This window comes from Caloenas nicobarica, chromosome 13, assembly GCF_036013445.1.
Source record: "Caloenas nicobarica isolate bCalNic1 chromosome 13, bCalNic1.hap1, whole genome shotgun sequence".
Lineage (NCBI taxonomy): Eukaryota > Metazoa > Chordata > Aves > Columbiformes > Columbidae > Caloenas > Caloenas nicobarica.
The window spans coordinates 20,063,561-20,075,460 of record NC_088257.1 but is presented as its reverse complement, the minus strand read 5'-3'; positions in this window follow the sequence as shown (position 1 = coordinate 20,075,460).

The following is an 11,900-nucleotide window of genomic DNA, read 5'->3' as shown; positions in this document are numbered from 1 at the left end:
ATAGAATCATAGAATCATTTTGGTCAGAAGACACCCTCAGGATCATCGAGTCCAACCATAACCCAACTCTACCACTAAACCATGTCCCTGAGAACCTCGTCTTAACACCTTTTAAACCCATCCAGGGATGGTGACTTCACCACTGCCCTGGGCAGCCTGTTCCAAACAATATCATTTCAGCTTCAGGCCCCAAATTTTAAGCACTCTCAAAAAAAAAAATCTGCCTTGTCCTGTCTTCAGGCAACCATTTGAAAGCCACACAGCATCTGCAGCTTTTATTGAATGTAAACCCGAGCCCTGATGCTGTGAGGAGGGGGATTTTTCTTGGTTTTATCCAAATCAGCTGGCATTGGTAGCTAGACTGAAGAGTTTGCTTCATTTTCTGTTTGTAGCTCTCTCCCAGCAGCTTTCATACACAACTGTTGTCTTTTGTGCTCCAAGCAGGAATATTTAAAACAAAACACTGCCAGCCAGATTCTCTAACATATCAATTTAAAATTTAAAAGCAGTCACCTCTTCATATTCTAATAGGGAAGTAACAAAGGGAAAAACCCCAGGTTTTTGGTAAATATCAAGTGGATCAAATATATATATTTTTAAAATTTTACTATTGAGCTCAGAGCTGGCAAAGTATCTCAGTAGCTTTGCACATGAAAGTAAAGCAGGTTGTTCTGGGGGAAGAGTAGACAGAAAATATTTAGAAATTGTCAACTGATCGCCTTATTGCAACTGTTAACTGATGCGCTGAAATTGTTAACTGAGAGGAGAAACAGATATATCGTTATGAAATAAAAGTACTATTGCTGACTGTGAGCTGAAACTCTTTTAGAGGTAACAGAAGCACCTCCAAGATATTTTCATAGATATTTAGGTCATAGACAAGCTCTTCACTGCTTATCTGGCACTAGATTCTCCTTTTTCTTTAATAATTTTTGAATCAACTGGATGAAAACATACCAATAATTTTTGCTGGTATACCTTTTTTTGCTCCAGTGACCAAAAATTTATCTGCATCCAGACTGCACTCAAAAGTAGTCACGACACGCGCTTCACCACCCAACGAGTGATCATGAGTGTCATTTCTAGTGAATTAATTTTCAAATCCTTGGTCTTTAGCCTTCTCCTAAGTCTTCATTTGACTGTAGGACTTCAATGTCTTGATGCTTAAATTTAACCTTCATAAAGCTTCCTAGCAGAATTATTTAAAATATGCTGAAAACATGTCTTCCTTTTCTAGTTTATTTTTTCAGAGTGGATAAAAAAAGCTGGATCATTTTTATTAGAATCTTTTTAGCATTAAATACTGCAATTAAATAATCTTCCAGTGTCAATACACAAAGGGTAAAATCCTGGCTTCAGGGGAATTACATCTTTGATCATGGTGAGATGAGGTTTTTTTTTCTTAGTCTTCATAATCTCCCCTCACACAGTGTATAATTATAAGAAGAGGGAAGATCTGACTGTATGTTTGTGAAGAATTGTTAAAATGTACACCATTTAGCAAGCAAGTTTTGTTAAAGAATTTTTGTTGCTCATTTTATTCCCAACTAAGGTGTGAAGACTCAAAATCAAACAAAATCATCCAAAGTCAGGATTCGAAATGCTCGAACCCCTTCTTGCAACTCCCCCAAACTGTCAATAGTGCTTTCAGAACACTCATAACCTGAATTATGTGGCTCATTGTCTGTCCAGGGGTGTTATCTTCTTGTTGTCAAACTAAATCAAAACAACGACTGTCCTAGCTATGAAAAAGAAAAGTTTCTAACTGCATGAAGAAAATTAACTCACTTTCAGTCAAACCAGCACACCGATGTAAAATGCGTACTGCCTAGCAGGGAAATAAAGTAGTAAAATATGACTCCCAGAGAAAAGCCATCTATAGGGGAGCTGCTTGACCTTATGCTTAACTGGAGTTAACTATGTGCAAGCAACTAAATCGATGCAATTTGTAAATCAGGTGCTTATTGCCGATAAATCTTCAGGATTTAGCTATCACTTTGGTGTGTGTGATTTCCCATCTACCTCTTCTTCAGTGGTCTTGCATCATCTGTCCAACCTCAGATTTCTCCATCTCTGTCTCATGTATTGTGCTGGGTATTTGCCAACACCACAAGCTCACTGCATTTTTTCAATCACTCCACCCTCGTTTCAGTAACTTCCCCAAGGGCTGTAAGCCATTTTCCTGTAACGCAACCTACCTTCTCCTCTGTCTTTAGCGCTGTTCCTTCTTATGTCCTTCGGGACATGGTTTAGTGCTAGATTTAGGTTATGGTTGGAGTTGATGATTTTGAGGGTCTCTTCAACCAAAATGATTCTATGATTTTATTCCTGTCACCCAGTCCCATCTGCAACAACATTTCTGAGCATAAGCCCCTTCTCTCTTCTCTGGTATAATATACTGTGTTCAGTTTTGGGCCTCTCACGCCAAGAAAGCCCTTGAGGTGCTGGAGCGAGTTCAGATAAGGGAACGGAGCTGGTGAGGGGCTGGAGCACAAGTGTGATGGGAGCGGCTGAGGGAGCTGGGGGTTCAGCTGGAGAACAGGAGCTGAGGGGAGACCTTCTGATCTCTGAACTGCCTGAAAGGAGCTTGGAGCCAGGGGGGGTCGGGCTCTGCTCCCCAGGAACAAGCGCCAGGACCAGAGGAAACGGCCTCAAGTTGCGCCAGGGGAGGTTGAGGTTGGATCTGGGGAACAATTTCTTCCCCAAAGGGCTGTGGGGCATTGGAACAGGCTGCCCAGGGCAGTGGTGGAGTCACCATCCCTGGAGGGGTTTAAAAGGCATTTAGACGAGGTTCTCAGGGACATGGTTTAGTGCTAGAGTTGGGTTATGGTTGGACTCAATGATCCTGAGGGTCTTTTCCAACTGAAATGATTCTATGATTCTGTGGTTTAGAAGTGGACTTGGCAGTGTGGGGTTAACACTTGGACTCGATGATCTTGAGGGTCTTTTCCAACCAAAATGATTCTATGATTCTGTTAAATGTCCATCACTGCACTCTCATCTGGGACACAGGTCCTGACTCCACTGCTGAAGCCAATGCTTGCTTGATGAGAGTCCTCGGCCCATCTGGGAGCAGCTGCCAAACAATCCCAGTCCAGCAGGAACCAAACAACTCGTTCAGCTTAGTTCCTTAACTTTCATATTTCTCAAGGGAGGGGAGGTGAATCCCACCTTTTTTATCTTTCTGCATGGAAAACTGGAAAGGGAAGCAAACACACGCTGCTCTGGGAGGGAGGGGGTGAGTGCAGAGCTGGCTTGGAAGGCACAACACCTGGGGTTTATTCCTGGCTCTGCCGGCTTTCAACAAGCTGTGCTCTCATGGTGCCTAAGTATTATGCACACGGAATAAAGAGAATTGTCTGTTTGGATTATAAGGTCTTCACTGTGAGGACATGCACAACACCTTGGAAGTCCTGAGTCTTGCTGTGAGACAAAAAAGTAAGCTTAAGAAAACAATTTCATGACTATGAGAGTCACAAGGATAGAACAAAATATACTCAATGAAAAATGACAGTCAAAGTCTTGTCCTTGTTGGAATGGGTCCAGAGGAGCCACAGAAATGATCCAAGGCTGGAACAGCTCTGCTGGGAGGACAGGCTGAGAGACTTGGGGGGTTCAGCTGGAGAAGAGAAGCTCCGGGGAGAGCTTAGTGCGGCCTTTCCGTACTTAAAATGGGCTGATAAGAAAGATGGGAACTGACTTTTGAGCAGGGCCTGTTGTGATAGGGTAAGGGGTGATGGTTTTAAACTAAACGAGGGAGATTCAGGCTGGATATGAGGAAGAAATTGTTGCCCCTGAGGGTGGTGAGAGCCTGGCCCAGGTTGGCCAGAGAGGTGGTGGCTGAACCATCCCTGGAGACATGCCAGGCCAGGCTGGACGGGGCTCTGAGCAACCTGAGCTGGTGCAGATGTCCCTGCTCATGGCAGGGGGGGCACTGGGGGAGCTGGGAAGGGCCCTCCAACACAAACCCTTCTATGATTCTATACCAGCAGTTCACAAACAACTGGCAAAAGGAAAAGAAACTAAGCCCATTACTGTTCCATCGTCCACCCACCTCAGCTCTGTACACATCCCAACATTTGCTCATACAGTTCTTTCAAGTCCACAATCTCATTCGTAGCTAATAATTTGGTTTTTGTTCAGATCTTTGTTGTCTTGGGCTTCTCTATTCAGTTTCTGAAAAGAAATTATGAGCAAAAAATAAGTCAGAACATATGTGTGAGAAGAGTACGAATGAGACACCTGACACTGGAATAATTGAGACAACCAGTTGACCCGCAGATGCGCTATGGACAGGGACTTCCACCAGGTAACCGTGATTTAAAACGTCTTGTGAAACCAGAGATTTCTGCCTGTAAAAGCAGTTGTAATGGGCAAATGGTTTAAATTAAAGAGAGAGCCAATCCAAACTTCTCTTTGAGAAAAAGGAAAGAGATGAAACGCAGCTATCTGAGAGCAGCATTTGGGATTACTGGACTCAAAACAAAGCACTTGCAGGTGCCTGAGTGAAGGATATTATGCAGTGTGCTGACTTATCATACCACATGAATTATGGGAATGTGGCTCAGACACTTCTTGAGCCATCCCAAGTTTAACTGGGCTGGGCCCATCTCTTTTATCTTCTGAACTCCTTACTAGACATGACTTACACCCAGTGGAAAAAAGGATGGATCCTTTCTGTTCCATTCAAGCTTGCTTAACTGTAATTTCAGTCAACCGGATGCTTCTATCTCTGCTGGGATAGAGCCTGGTTCTAGGAACAGGTGTAGAAAGAAGGAGTATGAGTAAAAAAAGGGAACGGAAACAGGGAAAGAGAGGAGGATTCAAGGCAGAAGTTCAACCTCCATGTATCACAGCAAGGAGAAAGGGAGGACACACACATTCCCTAAAAAGAAACCTGAAGTGGTAGGTAACCTAAGATTTCGGTAACACAGTCATATTTGGCCATTTTAGTGGGATCAGTGCTTCCCAGACAAATTTTCCACACAGGGAGAACACATGCCTTTTTCACCCCCAGCCAAACGGGTGGTGGTGACGGCTGCGCAACTCCTCGCAAGGACGACCAGCAGCACCAGAGGTTGTCTGTCTGTTATTGTCTCAGCTGCTGCAGACCAAATTGTCTGGTTGATAATGATGTATATACAGTTCTTCTATCTCCTTGTGTTCCCAGCACAGCTTAGTATCTCAATACCAGGCTATTTGGTTGGTTGTTGCACTCTATTCCCACGTAAGCTCTACCCAAAGTGTCCTGGTGTTTCAGTTTTGGTTCTTTGACCATTCCCTCAGCTAGAGATACCGGTACTGCAGAGATGAGAGCAGCATTTTGATTTTTTGAGTTTTATTGCATCTGAAGTGATAAAAGGAAAACCAGCAAATGCCCACTTCTGTGAACAGCCCCATGGACAGGAAAAGCACAATTTAAAACCCCAACACATGCTGAGGAAGCTCCTGTTCTCCGTTGTCATTCTGCTGACTGCAGCTACAATAAAAGATTTAGTGCAGCAACCCAAAGATAGCGCAACTTTCCACTTTTCTCCTGTACCTTTGGCCTAAGCCCACATTCATCCACTGTACTTTCCACATTTTCTTGCCTTGATCTCCACGCTGCTACTGAACTGGTGTCTGACGACCTCTGTTTCCCCTCCACTGAGTCATCACCATGTTCTCCAGGCTGCTCAGGAACTGGGTGGGACATTGTTTAAGTTGGAACTAAATAACACAAACGTTATGTATAGAGAAATTGGGCTGCATCCATTTCTGCTTCTTTACTGGATTTTCACAGGAGCTCAAGAGTTAATTTTAGTATCTAGCACAATTCTCTCCTGAGTTCCTAAGCCGCAGAACCAATGGTTACATGTCCTCCCTCCATGCCCCATACGTAGAGCACAAAGGTTTCTTACAGCCCGTGTCTGGAGAATTTGACTTTTTAGCTCTAACTTCTTCAATAAGCCAGTCTAAAAGCCAACGTGCGTGGGAGTTTGCACCGAATTCAAAACGCGGGGGCTTCACACGTTTGGAGTAACCCAGTGGGAACCAGCCAGAGCTGGCAGGAGAGTCACCACCTCGCCTGCTACTTAATGGATTACATATTTGTTTTCTTTAGTTACTTTATTAAAGAGCAAAAAGATTTTGGGCACAATTTTGTGTTAGTCAGTGATGCTCAATATTCTCTTGTCTCTGTTTCCGTGCAGCCAGGGTGCAGCAACGAGAGTCGGTGTCAGCAAACGCTTCACAAGACCATCGCTTAAAATCAGTTTCCATTTTCTCCTCTGACACTAATTAAACTCTCTGCAGATTCTGAAAGCTGTTACTGCAAGTTTCATGGAACATCTTAAAGATAATAATGAAAATGCGGGTGGAGATTGCCTGCTGCTGATACTGAGACTATAACATTCTGAAATCAAACTGGCAACCCCCAGCAAAGATCAAAACACAAGAAAGAGGAATTCCTTGAGTTAAAGCAACTGGGAGCAGAAACTACAGCGTGATGCTCACCTTAGCAATCGCTTTGCTTAGTTATGAGCAGTTTGACTTTTCAGCAAGAAGGACTTTCAAGATTTCATCTTCACAGACAGCAAAATGAATTTCCAGGCAGAAATCATCACTGCAGCACATGCAGAATAATGTGACTTGCATTGCTCAGATTCTTTCTTGAAAAACAAAAACCAAACCAAAAACAACCACAAACAAACAAAATTATTTTCCTTGTTCAAACTTAGTAAAGCCACTAAGAAATTCTGCTTTTCTGGTGGAGTGCACCTTTCACAAAATCCTTATGCTAAATATTCTTGTTACCTTCATAATGTCACAAAGCCAAGAGTTCACCCACCAGTTCTGCAGAAATTACTGTCTAGGGCAATGTTTTTTTCTGTAGGTTGGAATATTGAAATACTCCCATCTTTTATCTTCTGAAGGACAAAAGTCAAAAAATAAATAATAAGTAAAACTGGTTAATACTTTTCCAAACGCTTTTAATACTTGTGTTGAGAAAGGAAGGGTGTTAGGCATGTTTAGCAATAGTAAGAAAAGAAACAAACCTTTGCATCAAAGCATAATTTTATACACTATGACCAATTAGAATGACATGGTAACATTGGGACAGATGCCTCAAAGTCCTCAGCCCTGTCTATGGGATCTGAACTTCAGCTCCCAGATGCACAATGACAGGTCCACCTTGTAAATAGTGTTGGTTTATTGAGACTATCTGCTAGAAATTCATCAAAATATTTAGACTGGATTCTAAAACACAATTGAAATTCCCATAAATACTGTATTACCTGGAAAAACACTCCCTGTGCCAGTCAGAAAATAACACTATAAATATGTATTATTCAGATTACGTAGCAGTGCCATTTAAGCACAAATACAGGGAGCTTCCATACAGTAAAATCAAGGTTAGATTCTGCTTTGGGAGGATCAATCTGTAGCAAGTATCCTGAGGTTTTTCTTTTTTATCTCAATGTTTTTCCACTCATTATTTCCTTCTCTTTGAATGAAACTGAGTTGACAAATTGGCGTGCTCATGTCCAAACCACATGCTGCTTGACTTCACGGCACTTGTGGTTTTTGGGGATTCATTGTTTGCAAAGTGAATATCTTTTGCCGGGAAGATCAGACTTCTGATGCAACCCCATGAAACCCACAAACCACCTCCCTGTTCAAAACTTCAGAGTCGGGGTATTTTTCCTCTTTCTGCTGAATTTTTGGCAAAAGTTTCAGATCACAGGCCATGACTAGAATCCTGAAGAAATCTGAAAAATTTGTTTGGCAAAACCTCTGGAGATTGTTCTGCTTAATCTGCAGAACGCTTGTTTCAGATCTTTCGCTACTGTGGAAAATGGCTTTCCTCTTAATTAATGTCCCCACCCCTCTCACCAGGGATACGTTTACGAGGAATGAAAATAGATGTGTGCCTGGAACATCTGAGGACTCCAAGAATAATTCTTACCACCTGTATCAAGCACATTCCTCTTCAGATCATTTAAAAGTCAAAGAGGCACCTAATTCCCTTTCCAACATGCCAAACTGAGATTAAAATCAACAAGTTTTATATTCTCCAGAAGTGCTGGTTGTAGCTGCTCAGTATTGACATCCAACTGCCAAGGATGTCACCCTTGTCCACCCAAAGTGCTCTTCATGTCAAGGCAATAGATATGGGGCAACCTGAGATCCCAAAACTGTGTAGCATACCCTATAGCAACCCTGGTCTTTGGATGGCAGTTCACTTCTGAATGTAAATCTGACATAGAGAACAAAGTTCTGCTTTTAATTGCTGCCTGTAATCAGCAGCCAGACAAAAGCAGTGATTTTTCATGCCATAATCTGTGTCCTGAAGAAAAATGAGGTATTGTTCACACACATTTTTGGGAAAGGTTGCAGGTACTGCTGAGTGCAGCCATCTAGGGACATTTCTTTATGAATTTGGTTATTTTCTCTGCATAAATGAGGTGGTTATATTTTGATTCCCTTTTGTTATTCTAGTGTTGAAGAAGATCATTTCTCTAGTCAGGTAGAAGAAATAAATCCAGTATTAAGACATCAGTCATGTGCAATAGATAACAAATAAGAAATGCCAGGGTGCTCCCTTAATGAACAACTGCTAGCATGAAGTGCATTTGCATACACTCTCTTGATAAATGTCACTACAGCAGTAAGAGTCAAAATCTCTTCACAAATGATTTGCTACATAGAAATGATAAATTTGCATTTATAGCATTTTAAGAAATAACCTGACACTGTGTAAAACCTCCCAAAGCCCATGTTCTTTCCGCCAAAATTTTAATTTCCCAAGCCTTACCTGACACGTATTGTAATAAGCAGCGTCAGAGTGTGGGTTAAGTGAACAAAATCAGAATAATGGCACGTGAGAAGAAGCTCCTTCACAGCATGACATTGTTCCAAAACTACATATGGAAATTAATATCCTAATTAATAAGGGTTCATGAAGCACAAAATATTAAGGGCAGACAAAAATAGCTGGAGTGCTTCTATGTCACGACATACTCGGGGCACACAGATTGGCAGAGATGCCTTGGAAGTATAAAAATATTTGGAATTTTTTCCAGTCGTTCCAGTCCAATCCTCTGTGTGAGGATTAAATGCAAGTGTCTCATGGCACTCAAAGCCAATTTACAACGACGTGATAAACCATCGACCAAATCCACTCTGTCTCTCCATCTCCAGCATTCTTAGACACTGATGAAGCAAAGAAACCAAAGGGAAATAAACTGATAAACAGGCCAGAAAAATTTTTGAGGGCTCATAATTCAGATCTAGTGAAAATATTCTTTTTTCATCCCTGTTTTCTAGTTTCCACAAAGATGTACAACACCCAACAGGTTCGAACAGAGTCAGCTGGGTAACTCCTGAGCCAGGCAAATGCTGGCCTTCCACTGGGAACCCATAAACAGGTTACTGGAGCCTCCAGTCTGTTATTTACCCCCGTTCCAGCTGGGTTCTGCCTAAAAGGAACAATGCCAATTTTTCCTACAGGAGGATTTAGCCCAGACAACTCCAAAGTGACAGATATAGCCAGATTGTTTGTCTTTTTTAATCACAGAATGATCATGGAAAACTTTAATCCTGAAATATTTTGAGAAAGCTCTAGTTATAATAAAGAAATTCCATGATTGTTCCATGTTAAACCGAAGAACCAGAACTATCCTTCAACAGCAGCTTTGGTCTCCACCCAATAAAAATTCTATTAGACAAGCCAAAATCATGACTAAAAAGAGGCTGAATTCACAAACATGTCATATATATAAACACTGATCCCATGGCACGATCTGTCTCCCAAATAAAGGTAGAGCCCCTTGGAGCAGGGAAGGTTTTTGAGCAGCTGCCTACTTGAGTTTTCCACCCAGCAGTTCAACCTCTGCAAACACAATGCTGTGACCATGGGTGGGAAAGAGATAATAGGAAATGCGAAGTACGATGACCACAACCCCCTATTTTAAGAATCTCTGTGAAGGAAGAAGAGCTGTGAACAAAAAAATTATATCAGCCAACAGTCAGGCAAAGGAATCGGAGCTGTAGTCAAATGGCAGTGTTGGAGATGTTGGCACCAAACCCGAAGAAAATGTCCTTGGACGATGGGCAGGAAAGCTGAAGTCAGAAATGCTGAGCTGTGACCTGCTGTCACTGACTCCCTCCGAGCCTGAAACGATCAACTCAACGCCTTGGTCTTCAAGAGCCACGCGACACTAGGCAGTATCTCATGAGATCTGTGAGGAAGGCAAGCATCAAAATGTAGATTTTTTTCTGTGCTGGTGATGCCAACTCTGGATTAGTTGGATTAGTGCTACCTTCGCTCTTGCTCAGTAGGCTCCAGACACCGGGAGCTACTGAACCTCGCAGAACTTGGCTCCCGTAGTTGATATTAACCAAGTTTTGGGTTTTTTTTCATAACTTTCTATTTTCTCTCAAAATTTAGCTGCTTCCTAGACAGATCCCACACCAAAAGTCTTCTCAAGCCTCTTTTCATGCCAACTGCTTCATGATCATTACTCATTCATCAGTCTTGAGGTCTCCGTAGCATGTCCTACATCACCAGTGTTCTCACCTTCCCAAAAGTGAGCATGTTTTCTGTGAGACGACAGGAATTTGTGGGTAGTTGAGTGTCTCCCCTCTATCTCAGAACCCTCCAGAAGAAAAGGGTGTTAAAAGATTGCATTTCAAGAGGTCACTGGACATACTTACAGAAGATAAACCCACAGAGGGTTACACAGAAACCACGTGCAGTCCAGGAAGCAGCTGGAGGTTGGAAGAGCATGGGAGGAAACCATGTGTACACTGTCCCAACACTCTTTTTCAGGCCTTCCCAACAGCCAGTTTTGGAGAAAGGACCTTTGGTCTGATGCAGAATGGGCAGAAAGAGCATGTTCTTGCATAGCTAGACTTCTTCCAATGTTGTTTAAGACAGTTCGGCTATGCACGGGCCATCGCCATTAAACTGCCAGCCATCTTCTTTGATGGACGAGGCACGGTAGACTTCAAGTCATCAAGAAATGCTCCCAGGATGCTTCTCAGAGAGAGAATATCACGCTGTAAAATGTCCTAGTCACCTAGTTACCTAAACCAGTTTTGTAATATTATTTCACGCTGGAAGAAAATCTGGCTTAAACTTTAAATCTCTGGAAAACCTGACACATGTCATTACAATACTTTGCACACTGGACACTTGAGCTAGTGATGGGTGAACTGCAGAGAGATCAAAGCTTCTCCAACGTTTTCACTCCAGAAATCGGGATAAAAACACAGGAGTGTCACATTAATGAGATTTCTGGCATGTCCTGCTTTGAGGGGTGTAGACCTTCCTGGGATCTCCAGTCTCAGTTTCATGAATGATACCAAAGAAGGGATCTCAAATGACTGCTTATATAATGGCGTCTTACCAACCAATACCAAAAGCTTGGACAGAATGTCCTACAGTTTGATCAAACCCACTTACTACTCTCAAAAATAGTGCAATAAAAATAATCTATAGAATACTTTAAACAAATTAGAGAGCTCTGACAAAATATATGGGATGCCAAATCAGGAGAAAGTGATTTTAGTATTTCCATCACCAATCCAAGCCTCAGTATTAAAGTGCAAATTCTAATGATTACATAAACAATACTGTGGAAATAGGGTCTTTATAGCATTTCTTGAAGACAGACCTAGGATGGACTTCGAAGAAGACTGAATTTATATCAGGACTTTAAACAACACTTTTCCAAACCTGACTGTAAGGTCAGTTCAGTTTTTTCGAGTTTAAACTGAGTTAAGGGAAGTGGGAGATGGTTTTAAACGTAAACCAGTTTCTTCATTTCCTTCTCAGTAAGAATTTTGCAAAATGGTTTTACCCTGGATGCACCAATTGCTTCATCACATTTAAGCTACTGTATGTGCCTGGTCAT